The sequence below is a fragment of the Lepisosteus oculatus genome, unplaced genomic scaffold (assembly GCF_040954835.1).
Source record: "Lepisosteus oculatus isolate fLepOcu1 unplaced genomic scaffold, fLepOcu1.hap2 HAP2_SCAFFOLD_94, whole genome shotgun sequence".
Classification (NCBI taxonomy): Eukaryota; Metazoa; Chordata; class Actinopteri; order Semionotiformes; family Lepisosteidae; genus Lepisosteus; species Lepisosteus oculatus.
In genome coordinates this window covers 186,224-198,742 of record NW_027168430.1, presented here as the reverse complement: position 1 = coordinate 198,742, position 12,519 = coordinate 186,224, and the positions used below count along the sequence as shown (strand labels likewise).

At 41.2% G+C, this 12,519-nt stretch overlaps 3 non-coding genes across 3 annotated transcripts; 1 reads left to right on the top strand and 2 right to left on the bottom strand.

Moving 5' to 3' along the window:
• Positions 1-4,152: 4,152 nt before the first annotated feature.
• On the top strand, positions 4,153-4,294 carry LOC138236871 (U4 spliceosomal RNA). Its single transcript, XR_011188851.1, has one exon. It is a non-coding gene; the product is annotated as a U4 spliceosomal RNA (small nuclear RNA).
• A 5,047-nt stretch (positions 4,295-9,341) lies between these two features.
• Positions 9,342-9,412, bottom strand: trnag-gcc (transfer RNA glycine (anticodon GCC)). Its single transcript has one exon. It is a non-coding gene; the product is annotated as a tRNA-Gly (tRNA).
• Positions 9,413-11,107: 1,695 nt separating this feature from the next.
• trnas-uga (transfer RNA serine (anticodon UGA)) lies at positions 11,108-11,189 on the bottom strand. Its single transcript has one exon. It is a non-coding gene; the product is annotated as a tRNA-Ser (tRNA).
• Positions 11,190-12,519: the final 1,330 nt, after the last annotated feature.

The following is a 12,519-nucleotide window of genomic DNA, read 5'->3' as shown; positions in this document are numbered from 1 at the left end:
GCAAGATGTTAACAGTGAAAAAAGGTATTTAGAAATGAGTTATTTCAAGAAGAAAATGTTCAGAATAATTGCAAATCTAGCAGGATAGAGAAAGCACAGAAAACAGGCAGTTAGATTGATCAGATTAATATGAAAAGTTATTTAGCAAAGGGAATGAGAAGAGTGACAAACTAGTATGCTTTAGATCTTTTTACAGTATCTGGACCAGGGAAAACTGATCATGTTTCTCTATAACAATAATAAAAAACTTTATTTTATATATCACCTTTAAAAGTGGCATCTCAAAGCAATACAGTAGATATAAAAACAGATAAAAGGACCACAGATTACAAAGTAAATACATATAAGAAAGACAAGCAGTTAGAGGTGCTACCAAAATTAGAAAATGAAGCAGATACAGACACTAAGTCTTCTGAAAAGAAAGGTTCTGAGGTTAGATTTAAATGCACTCAGGGTACGTGACTGATATCACTGGGAATACAAATTGAGAGCTCTGGGGTGCAGCTAGAGAAGACCCTGTCACCCACAGAATGTAGATGTTCTTGAGGACAGCTAGAAGACCAGAGTCAGACGGACAAAGGTGGGGAGTAGACAGATAATAAGCCATATACTGTAGGTACTGAATGAGGATGAGGATTTTGAAGTTGACTCAAAACCTGATAGGTAACCAATGCAAGGACTTGAAAACAGGTGTAATGCATCCCTGATAGGATTCTCGCTGTCATATTCTGAACATATTGAAGATTGCTCAGTGTGGATTTAATTTCCCCAGTGAACAGGATGTGCATTTATTAATTCTAGAAAAAAAAGCCTTTCTTGATTTCTCTAGTTCTTAGTTTCTCTAGTTCCCTTTAAAATAAACTATTATTCCACAATGCAGATTATTATATGGACAGTATTTACACATGATATTTGTGATTTAAAGAAATGAACACAAGCAGCTTTTCGAGATTTAAGTGTTGGCTGAGTTATTGCAGGATAAAAAACTAGAGATGTTGGTAAGAAGATAATTTTGGGATAGCTGAGGAATACACTGATAACAAGAACACTTCCTAATGGGGTTAGGCATACTTTTGATGAAGATGATGAAGTTAACAGACTGTATGTTTACATAGATACTGAAATGAGGATTGTATTTTAGATTTTGTGTAGTTGCTAGCATTGAACTGTGTGTTGGATGGACATGAATTGAAGGAATGGGCAAACATCGCTGATGCGGATCCACAGAGCCAGCATATTAAGATGTTTATAATTAGAGGCAATTTGTTTAAATAACTAGGTATGGATACTGATGTGCAAGAGAGTTGGAAAGGCTGTTTACTTAAGCCAGCACTATAAAATATTTTATTCTCAGTGAGATGCTGCCATTTCATAGTGGGTTTCTAACACTGTGTATAGTTCAATCCACACAGTGCCTTTACTTCCATCCATTTCTAATCTCTTTATCCAGTACAGAGGATTTGGAGCCTATCCCAGTAAGCAACGGACACAAGGCAGAATACACCCTGGACATAGCGCCAGTCCATCACAGGACAGACAGACACAAACACACACACACCAGGGCCAGTTTTCCCATAAACCAATTAACTTACCAGTATGTTTTGGAGTGCAAGAGGGAGTCATATCACACATATGGAGAAAAACCATGTAACCCAGAGAGAACATGCAAACCCCACACACACAGGATGGGACCTGGGACCCCAGTGCTCCAAGATAGCAATGCTAACCACTTTGCCACCATTATAAATGGATGGATATCTTAGTTATCTTTCTAGTTCACAGGTTTGCATGCAAAATTTAATTTTGAAAGCCACTGAGACATCAGGTACTACTGTTGTATTTATGAAAAAGAAACAAAACAAAAAGCATACTAACAACTGTGCCATCCTACTCTTTAGTTAATACAATTTATTATTTATAAATAGTTAACATTGTTAGCAAAATATTTTGAATTATATTTAACCCTATTTTTTCTTTAGTTTTGTATTTAACTTATTATATGATAGTCAGATTTAATGTATATTTGAACAATGAAAATATATTTTTACAAGATGCGGGGGAAAGTGCAACAAATTATTACAGTGCTAAATTTAATATTGATTGCTAATAGTTTATGCTAACACCTAACTTTCTTAATTAGATGTATTTAAAACAGTGAACTAAGTGTAACATACCATTCAGAAATACAATCGAGAATAGTTTTGTGGTGTTTGTATGGATGAAACGTTTCTAAAATGTATAACGTAACAAAATTAAAGACGATTAAAATCTGTAATCTTTCCACTTGTAATGTCATTAGACAGAACAAGACGTTTCTGCTTTGTCTAAGGATGGTATCAAAAAGTAGTCTAGGTGGTGAGAAAGCTGTGTTTAATGATAATTAAGTGACTTAAAAGTAAAAAGAGATGGTTCATATTGCTTGATTAATTTTAAAAACTAAGTTATAAATGCAGACGCGATCGCTGCCGTAAGCGCTCCAGGCAGTAGAACGTTCGTTCTGTACTGCTGCGCTCCGCGCCTCCTCCCTCTCTCGGTGCCGCGCCCCTCTCTGACGGAGGGCAGTGGGCGGTACGCTATTTTCAGAGCCTCTGATTGGGAAAAAAAGACCTGCTGATCAGTTTCACACACCAGGAAGAGAAAAGAATGGGATTTTTTCTCTTCGAAACGTGTGTTGTCTTTATGAAATTCGTGTATTTTAAACGTTTAATTAAGAAGTAAAAACCTTACAGCGTACACAAAGATTCTGAGCTGATCACGAGGAAGAAAAATCACCCATTTTTCGCGCATAAAAAGTGGTTTTTAACTCTCGAAACCTGTTTTTATATGTTTTAAAGTCGTGCAATGTCTAAGTTAAGCAGGAAAACATCATTATATCTCATTATTTATTTATTTTTTTTAAAATTTAAAAATCGTTTGCCCAGCCTACTTTAAGTCTTCAACCTCTTTAAACACACAGTCCATGGACTTTTTAAGACTTTCGATTGCGACTGTATTAGATCAAATCACTTCCTTCAGCTCACCCATGCTCTGTGCCATCATGTTGAAGATGTTGGTCTGGAGCTCCTCCAGCGTCAGGTCGCCCCTTCCTCTCTTGGCTGCCGGGGTTTTCACAGGTGTGCTGGGCAGGGACTCCGGCTCTTCCTCTGGCAGCTGAGTCTCACTTGGGCTGCGAGCGCTCGCGTACGAGCGCATCTCCAGCACTCTTTCCACGTCCCCTCCAGCTGCTTCACTTTTCCCTTTAGTTGCCATCAATTTTCTTGTAGTGCTATACATATACGATTGAGGTTTCTTAGACTTCTCCTTCGAAGACCCAGCACTCTCTTTTCTTTTCCCAGTGTTACTCATATCGAAATTCTTAAACCTAAAAAAAATCGTTTTTTTTTCTTTCAATTATAACTGAAGTTTAAACAAGTAGTGTTAAGTCCTTATTTTTCTGTAGTCAAAAAAAGCAAAAATTAACATTTAGGTCATGAAAAACTCAAAAAAAATCCTCAACCACTAAACTTTACCTCCCACCTGAGCGCCATCTTGAACGCCCCTACCACCAGAGAATGCTCACGATTTCGGAAGCTATCTCCGGGACGTGCTGATTCCACACATCCTGAATAAATCATGATATTGTTAGTTGCTGTAGCTAGACGTTCAAATGAGTTTCATGGCCAGATGGACTGTTTCCTCCAGCGGTATAGTATTGCAGTGAGACAGCACGATGCCTGCAAGACTATGTCACGCTAAACGCCACAGATTGTGTTTGTCCGTTCGTGTCAGTCATCCTGCAGCCACGGGAAGTGGGACACAAACATCCCGCAATGCTTTCAAGACGTTAGGATTTGTTTGTGCAACATCCGAGAAGAGTACTTGTGGCTTGAATGTGAACTGTACGTGCCCGCCCCCTTTCCTCTGTAGTGCATGAGTTCCTCCCGGCATGCCCTTCGTCATTGTTCTGTCATCTTGTATTTAAAGGGTTGTATTTCTGCTGCTGAAAAGAATCAACGGGTTTCTTTGTTCCCAACGGAGCCCTTGTCTGTCATGAAATTCTTCAAAACCTCAAGCTAGAAGAAGACGACAAATATGAAGCGTTACAGCAACGACATGCCATGAGACGATTGATAACGATTTCCATAGGATCCCCGCGGTTGCCTGGCAACCGTCAGCTTTGCGCAGTGGCAGTATCGTAGCCTGTGAGGGTTAGCCGAGGCGTGATTATTGCTAGTTGAAAACTTTTCCCAATACCCCGCTTCCGCCGGTTTGCAATACAATCGGCGAAAGCAATTTTTGACAGTCTCGTTAGAGACTGAGCAAGGTGTTTAAAGACAGATTTGGTCATGGTGACATCATGGTAGAAAGAAGCGAGCTTGTTCCCAGTGGGCATTGATTCGTCGAATATACGTATATTTACGGCGAACGTACGGCTATACGTATATATACGTCGCCTCAACGTCGAATTGCAACCGTAAAATTGACGACATTAACAAACGCATATATAACGTCGAAAACACATCTAACACAGTGCCTGAGGCTTTTTACTGTATGTATCGTGTGTGCCGCAACTAGGAGTATACGGCACTCTGCACAGTGTACGAAGTAAATTATTTTCGCAGCAATTTATTTACACGTGTATAATAAATATAGTAAATATAATAAATTAATTACTGCGAAAATAATTTACTTCGTACACTGTGCAGAGTGCCGTATACTCCTAGTTGCGGCACACACGATACATACAGTAAAAAGCCTCAGGCACTGTGTTAGATGTGTTTTCGACGTTATATATGCGTTTATTCATGTCGTCGATTTTACGGTTGCAATTCGACGTTGATTATACGAACCCAGCATATTTTCCGGTTATATACCACAATGCATTGCTAGTATTCGTTGGTCACCATTTTGGACACGTTTTTCAAACGTAGAAGTATATCCGCAAATATCTCAGATATCCTCTTTTGACGAGTAAGTATGAACAATAATAATACTATCTGAATACACACAGATCTTTCTTAATATTATTTTGATTAAAATAGTATGTGAATAAGCAAAAAAATGGCACATAAAATAGTGTGAATGGGGAAGATGACACAAAATCGTTTTGCCGTTTCTCTTATTCTTATTCTATGTTGTACTTTCAAACTTTGGGTACTCTTTAATTAGGACAGACTTTATTGCTCAACTGCTATGATGCAAGCCAAATTTTATACATTTATTTCAGCTTTGAGCTTTCAGCTTTGACCAACCTTGAACTCACCGGCCGTGGTTAACGCGTGTTGGATTTTAACGGGCTCTGTGTGTTCGATGTACATAAGCCACTGAATGCTGGGTGTAGAAAATCGTTTTTGCTGGTGGTGGTAATTGTCATGGGGTAGCAACGCTATCGTCTCTTCCTGTAAAAACATAAGTCTGAACATGGCCATGCAGACACTAGCGATGGTCACAAACTGAAAGGGGTCGATGCACACAACGCAGGCGGCCCCTGACTCAGTCACGCGTGTCTGTCTGGTCATATTCATGACCTCGTCCCAAAACCTGACACAGCCTTCTCTTAGAATTGCCACATCCAACTGGCAGTAACGTTTCAACTCTCTCTGTAAGTTAAACACACTTCCCTTGCATTCTTCATACCAAACCAAAAACTCGGCTTTCTCCCTCGGCAGCATGTAGTTAACGCCGTAAAGTTCTGGCGGCGGCATCGGGCTGACATAATTTTGGTTTTCTGAAGTGTTCATCAAGTGTGGAAAATGACCCTTACCCCCGGGGAACCCCATGGCGGCCGACAGTTTGCTTAATTTCATAGGTAGAAAGTTTAAAGAATCGATAAATCTGATGTTCAGAGCTTTTACGGTCATACACATTATCTTACCACCCTGATTAATTAGTTCAACGTCCATCTTTTCATCTTACAACTGTCTGATTACTAGGTAATTGTCATATCCCTTGCCATTGTGCGATATGAATGTATGGTTTTTGAAACGTCTATCGATAAATTTACACACAAAATCCTTTAGACAAGTTTCACCATAAAATTCCCAGCTTCATTTATTGTTAATATGAAGGGCATGGATGTAATTTGGTATGTGTGTCCCCGTTTCTTGCATGCATTCAAAGTAAAAAAAAATGTACTTGTTTGAAATTTTGGGGTTGTCCAAAGGCAGTATGTAGCACAAATGTGTGTCAGGGGTGTCGATCACGTTGTTACAATGCGAGCACAGTTTCTCTTTACATTTGTGACTAGAGAGGTTATAAACCTCACATTTCTCACAAAAGACCCTGCGCTCACACTTACTAACACCCGTCGCTGCATTCCGAAAGTGTCTCGCCAAACATTGAGAGCTACGACAAAAGACCTTACAGGCCGGGCAATTCTGAATTTCTGCATCAATTTCGCAACACTGGGGATCTAAACAGGTTTTACAAGCTTTAACACAGGCGTGTGCGTTCTTGTGGCTATACGCCGCATGGTAGTTAGTGCAAAAATATGCCGCCCCCACAAAAGCTTTAATATTTAAAACCCCATAAAAATGCTCTTCATGCAGTAGAACAAAAAGTATTTTAGAATTAGGTGGTGTGGGCCCCGTTGTAAAATATTTTCAATCACCCTGGTCGTGGTACAAAATTTTAATGACCACCTTTAAATGTTTTTCAAAAGCGGTAATGTCTGACAAACTCATTTTCTGATTCTCTGAAAAACCCAACTCTTGAAAGGAATGCATTTTCATAAGAAAGATAATACCGATATGCATGTGATAATCTTCCTTATATCATGTAGTGCATCATTTGGACACTTTGTGGGCTTCAAATACAAAGAAAATCATGTTCTATGGTACAAGATAAATACAAAACTTAAGCTTTTATTTTAATTAGATTTCTTTATAAAGCATAAGCAATCATTTATTACATCGCTTCTTGAATTAAATCTTTTGACAAGAGGTAAGACTTCTGTTACATTTAAACCCATGTTTAGCTGTGTTTTTTAGATTTAACTGAACCAATTTCTGTGTGTGATAATGTCCTTGAATTCTGACAACATCACACTAAATTACATGATATAAAACAGCTAATGTTTCTAGAGATAAAGTTTCTGAGATGCTTCTAATTACTTTTTATTACCAGGGACAGTTTAATTCACCTTGTACAGTACTGTAAGACCAAGATGCTTTTTTTAAAAGTTATTTAACATTTTATAGAACTTTGTCTACTATGGCAACATGATGTGCTTGGTGAAACTTGGAAAAATACTGCTTGGCCACTTATCTTAAGATAAAGATAGGATAAAGGTTTATCTTTTGCACCTACCTGACCCCCAGGGAAGGCCAATGCTTTCTAAGTTGATGGTTCCCTACAGTAGACTGTACTTTAATTTCAAAGGTAATGTATATTGACCCAAATCAGTTTTGGAATCCAATCTACTGACGAGATGGAGCACATCCTTTTTTCAGGATTTTAGCATCATACGTTTGGTATATTTAGTCCCTAATGCTGAAAGAAATGATCATAGAACATTTGGACACTTTGTGGGCTTGAAATACAAAGCAAATCATGTTCTATGGTACAAGATAAATACAAAACTTAAGCTTTTATTTTAATTAGATTTGTTTATAAAGCATAAGCAATCATTTATTACATTAATATATGTAAAAATAACATTTTAGCATCATACGTTTAGTATATTTAGTCCCTAATGCTGAAAGAAATGATCATAGAACATGACATCTAACCTTACCTGCGGTGTTTTTAATCCCTATTGCTCAATGCACGGTGAAAGCATTCCATACATGTGTCTGACAATGAGGAATGGGCCCCTGAGACAGTCATTTGCCTGTTTCACAAATGATCGTATTTTACTAGAGATTCTGCTTGGGATTCAGATGTGCATTCGGACAGCAATCCCTTTCAAGAAATGATATGTTCTGGATGAGGTCAAAGGTGCTGGAACACTGTATCTAGGATGTGTTTGCAGAGACTGTGTGTCTCCTGCTTCAACGCAGTGATAAACAGATGTGCTCCTTTAATTTATTGGTACATGCCCAGGGCAGTAAGCAGTCTGAGGATTTATTTCCAGATGGCATAGAGCAGTGAAGCAGTGAAGTAGTGCAAAACACTGGATCATTATATTATTAGAATCTATTCTACTTAAATTATTACATTATACTCAATTTGAGTTCATTTTAAAAAGTAAAAGGTAATGAAAGGAATGCATTTTCATAAGAAAGATAATACCGATATGCATGTGATAATCTTCCTTATATCATGTAGTGCGTCATTTGGACACTTTGTGGGCTTGAAATACAAAGAAAATCATGTTCTATGGTACAAGATAAATACAAAACTTAAGCTTTTATTTTAATTAGATTTGTTTCTAAAGCATAAGCAATCATTTATTACATTAATATATGTGAAAATAACATTTTAGCATCATATGTTTAGTATATTTAGTCCCTAATGCCGAAAGAAATGATCATTTGTTTAACATGCACGGGTCTGTCTCAAAGGATGCAGTACTCCTGAAGGGTCTCAAACCCTACATTTCGGATGCCTAGCTGTATCCCTCACCTGTGGCACCTCAGAATGACTTCTAACCTTACCTGTGGTGTATTCAGTCCCTATTGCTCAATGCACGGTGTACATACTGCATACATGTGTCTTGAGAATGAGGAATGGGCCCCTGAGACAGTCATTTGCCTGTTTCACAAACAGGGACCTGGACCTGGACCTAGACCTGGCCCGTACAGGGCTCAAACCCGCGACCTTGGCGTTATTAGCACCACGCTCTAACCAACTGAGCTAACCAGCCTCACGGCAGTGCTCCTCTCTGTGCTGCAAAAAATCAAACTCAGGGAATTTCTTTTGTCCTCCTTTGAATAGAAAGCCGTGTAATCAGTGTACGGGCTTTCTCGTGCAGTTTCATGGTTCTTGTAACCCAAATCCTACACTGGCCTGAAGTGCCCCCCCATTTCACAGCATTTTTCAGCTGATTTAAAATGTACCTAAAGGAGAAGCATTATTGAAGACCATCAATTACCAAGAGCTTTTGTCAAAGGTTTTGGTGGTCATTTTGAATGACCACAGAGCGCTGTGACCTCGGTTTTACATCTCATCCAAAAGACAGCGCCCTTTTACAACACAGCATCTCCGTCACTATACTGGGGCATTGGGACCCGCACAGACCTCAGGGTGAGCGCCCCCCCGCCGGCACCATTAACACCGCTTCCAGCTGGAAGCTTTGTTTTTCCCTGTAGCTCATCCTCATCCAGGTACTGACCTGGCTCACACCTGCTTAGCTTCAGTGGGTTTTCAGTTGCGAGTTGCAAGGGGATGCAAGTGATGGAGCCGCTCGCTGCAAAAGCCACTGCATTGGCCGGGAATCGAACCCGAGCCTCCCGCGTGGCAGGCGAGAATTCTACCACTGAACCACCAATGCTCAGTGCCTGGGCCTTCAAAAAAGACGCTTTTTTGGTGCTCTGTGCAAAACGCGTCGACATCTGCTTCCAGCTGCAAAATGCCATTTGCGGACGCTGAAGAACTTATTTCTAAGGCAGCGGGTACAAGCGATTGGGCGTTTTAAAACCACCAGGAACAGCAAAGAGGCGCGCTTCTTTGCTTGTGCCGAAACACACCGACTGAAAGCGGACAACGTAGTCGGCAGGATTGGAACCTGTGCGGGGAGACCCCAATGGATTTCTAGTCCATTGCCTTAACCACTCAGCCACGACTACAGCAAGCCCCACTGCCGCTGCGTTCTTGCTACAATCTTACCTGGATCGCGAGGCGCCGGCGGAAGCCTATTTCAAAGTCGTTCTCCGTTTCAAAAAAACATTTCCAAAATACAAGCCTTGCAGACAGACACGCCTCAGAGGACTTAAGGGTGGCTTCATGTCGGAATGATAAAGTCTCCCCGTCCGGACATGAAAATGCCACTTTGTTACACACAAAAAAAGAATCAACAACAGAGAAATGCCCACAAGCATTTGAAAAGCCGCACCACGTCGCACTTGAAATAGCTCTTACATTAGTGGTAGACACAGGAATCGCCTTTTTATTTACGCTCTTACCAACGCGATGGAAAGCAAAACAAAGCAAAGCAGAGCAAAACAAAACGAACAAACGAAAACCCTCACGTCCTGCACTTGCATATAACCCCGTTACGTGCCCAAGCGGTATTGTACGTCATCCTAGCACTGCACCCCGGGTCGTACGGTATATGGGAACGAGCACACGCCACGAATCGTCTCGAATCACTCCCTACAGCTGTAAGGCGCCTTGAAGCGTGCACCCCCAACATTCTTCTTTGCGCATCTGTGAAAGGTAAACTCTTGAGCAAACTCTGAACCAGCTCTAAGGAAACTAATCCGATTAGACGTTACTTTGACTCATCTTCTTACGCTCAGTGCCGGATTGCTCAAACTCCAGCTAGGGTTAGGGTTAGCATTCCCACGCTACTTAGACACTTTGTTTACGCTCAGTGCTGGATTTTGGGAACTTCAGGACGAGTGGGAATTTTCTCCTATCTGTCCATTCTGTTTTGTTTTGGAGACTCTTGGCTGCCTATGTTGTTCAGTGCACCGTGAAGGAAACATTTTCCAAAACTGTGTCAGCTCAAAAGTTGTAAGAAAACCTCTCCAGGTGCTTTAACTCTCTTCATTTTTGTCATTTAATGTGACACTCGATGTATAACTGGAGCCTCACATATGCAAATGGTGAGGCTCCAGTTCGACACCCAGTTCCACACCACTTTACAGTATATGACAAAAGCATGGCAGACTGTGCCGGACCAGCTGGTAACTTCCGCTTATTTTGACCATATTAAACATTGGAAATCTTCCCACTTGCATTTGTGACACTTGATTTTGGCTCCACCTAAGACACTCTTAAATCTTCAAACACTTTTCTCTTCTCCCGCAACACACTTGTCTGTCGGCACTATGTGGCAGCGTTGCATGACAACCCATCTCACCACGGAAAGGAACCTAACAGCTTTGGTAAGAGAGTAGAATTACCTGAAGAACTGCTTTCCATGGAAGCAGGACCAAGCGATGTAGCATTTTTATAGTACCAGGAAAGGAGAAGCGGCACTTCGCCTTTGCCGCACAGGCACAAGGTGACGTGCGGCAGACGCCGTAGTCGGCAGGATTCGAACCTGAGCGGGGAGTCCCCAATGGATTTCAAATCCATCGCCTTAACTACTCGGCCACGACTACAGCGAGCTCGCCGCCGCCGCATTCCTCCTATAATCTAACACGGAGTGCGAGGTGGCTGCGGAAACCTTTTTAAAGTCGCTCTCTGTTAAAAAAAAAACCTTTCACAAGATACATGCCGGCAGACAGACACGCCTCAGAGGGTTTAAGGCTGGCTTCACGTTCAAATGATAAAGTCTCCCCGTCCGGATGTCAAAATGCAACTTTGGCAGACAGAAAAAACATCAACAAACCACAAATGTGGACAAGGATTTTACAAGCTGCACCACACTGCACTTTCAAAAGCATTTACATTCGTGTTAGACGCAGGAATTGTCTTTGTTTTGCGCGCTTACGAACGCCATAGAAAACGAAACAAAACAAAAGCCCTCAGCTCCTGTACTTGATTATAACGCCGTTACGTGTCGAAGCAGGAATTTACGTCATCTTACCACTGCAACATGGGGAATAGAGGGAAATGAACACACGCTACGAATCGTCTCAATCACTCCCTAGAGTCGTAAGGCACATTGAAGGGTGCACCCCCATCATTAATCGTTGGGCCTCTGTAAAAGGAAAGCTGTTGAGCAGTCTTTGAAACAGCTCGGATGAAACACTTGATTGCTTCCATGTGCATCTGGAGCCCACTTCTTATTTTCACTTCACGCCGCCCAAAGCATTTCTAAAACAGGAGATTCGCGTTTGGGAATGCGCCCTGCCCTACAAATAAAACAGGTCTACGGGTCTGAAACCTGCTCCACGGAAAACAGTTCTGTTGCGCTTTTGATCAAAGGGAGATTCTCTGTTCTTACTTTTTGATTACATAACACCCAAAGGGGCTTCTTTGGAGCTGGATTCCAACCAGCATCCTAAAGTTTCTTGGCGGTATCCTTTACAGTCCTCTGTTCGGTCGACAAGGAACAGTAGGGGGCAGCTTTCCTCACACATACAGTGCAATGTACTGTAGTGTTCCCCTTCATTGAATTCGCAGTTCTGCATCAGACCTCTAACTCGTTTCCTTAGCTTGGATTTAAGCCACGAAGCAGGCTTCTACTGTATAAACGTCTAGAGGAATCACAAACTATTTGAGAGGCCATCATCCCAGGGGGAACTGACAAAGTCTATCCCTAAACACCTAGCGCAGTCTCTCGAGAGACTGTCAAAAATCGCTTTCTCCGTTTGTGCTGCAAGTAAGTGAAAACGCGGTCTCAACCCAGAGCCACTTGGCAGCAGCGGCACGTAAATACTGTTACTACCACTGCTCGATACCAACGTTAGCCTACTATACCATGTTCAGCCACCGCTAGAAAATGTAAGGCTCTAGTACTGGAGCAAACAAAAGGAGAGCCAACGT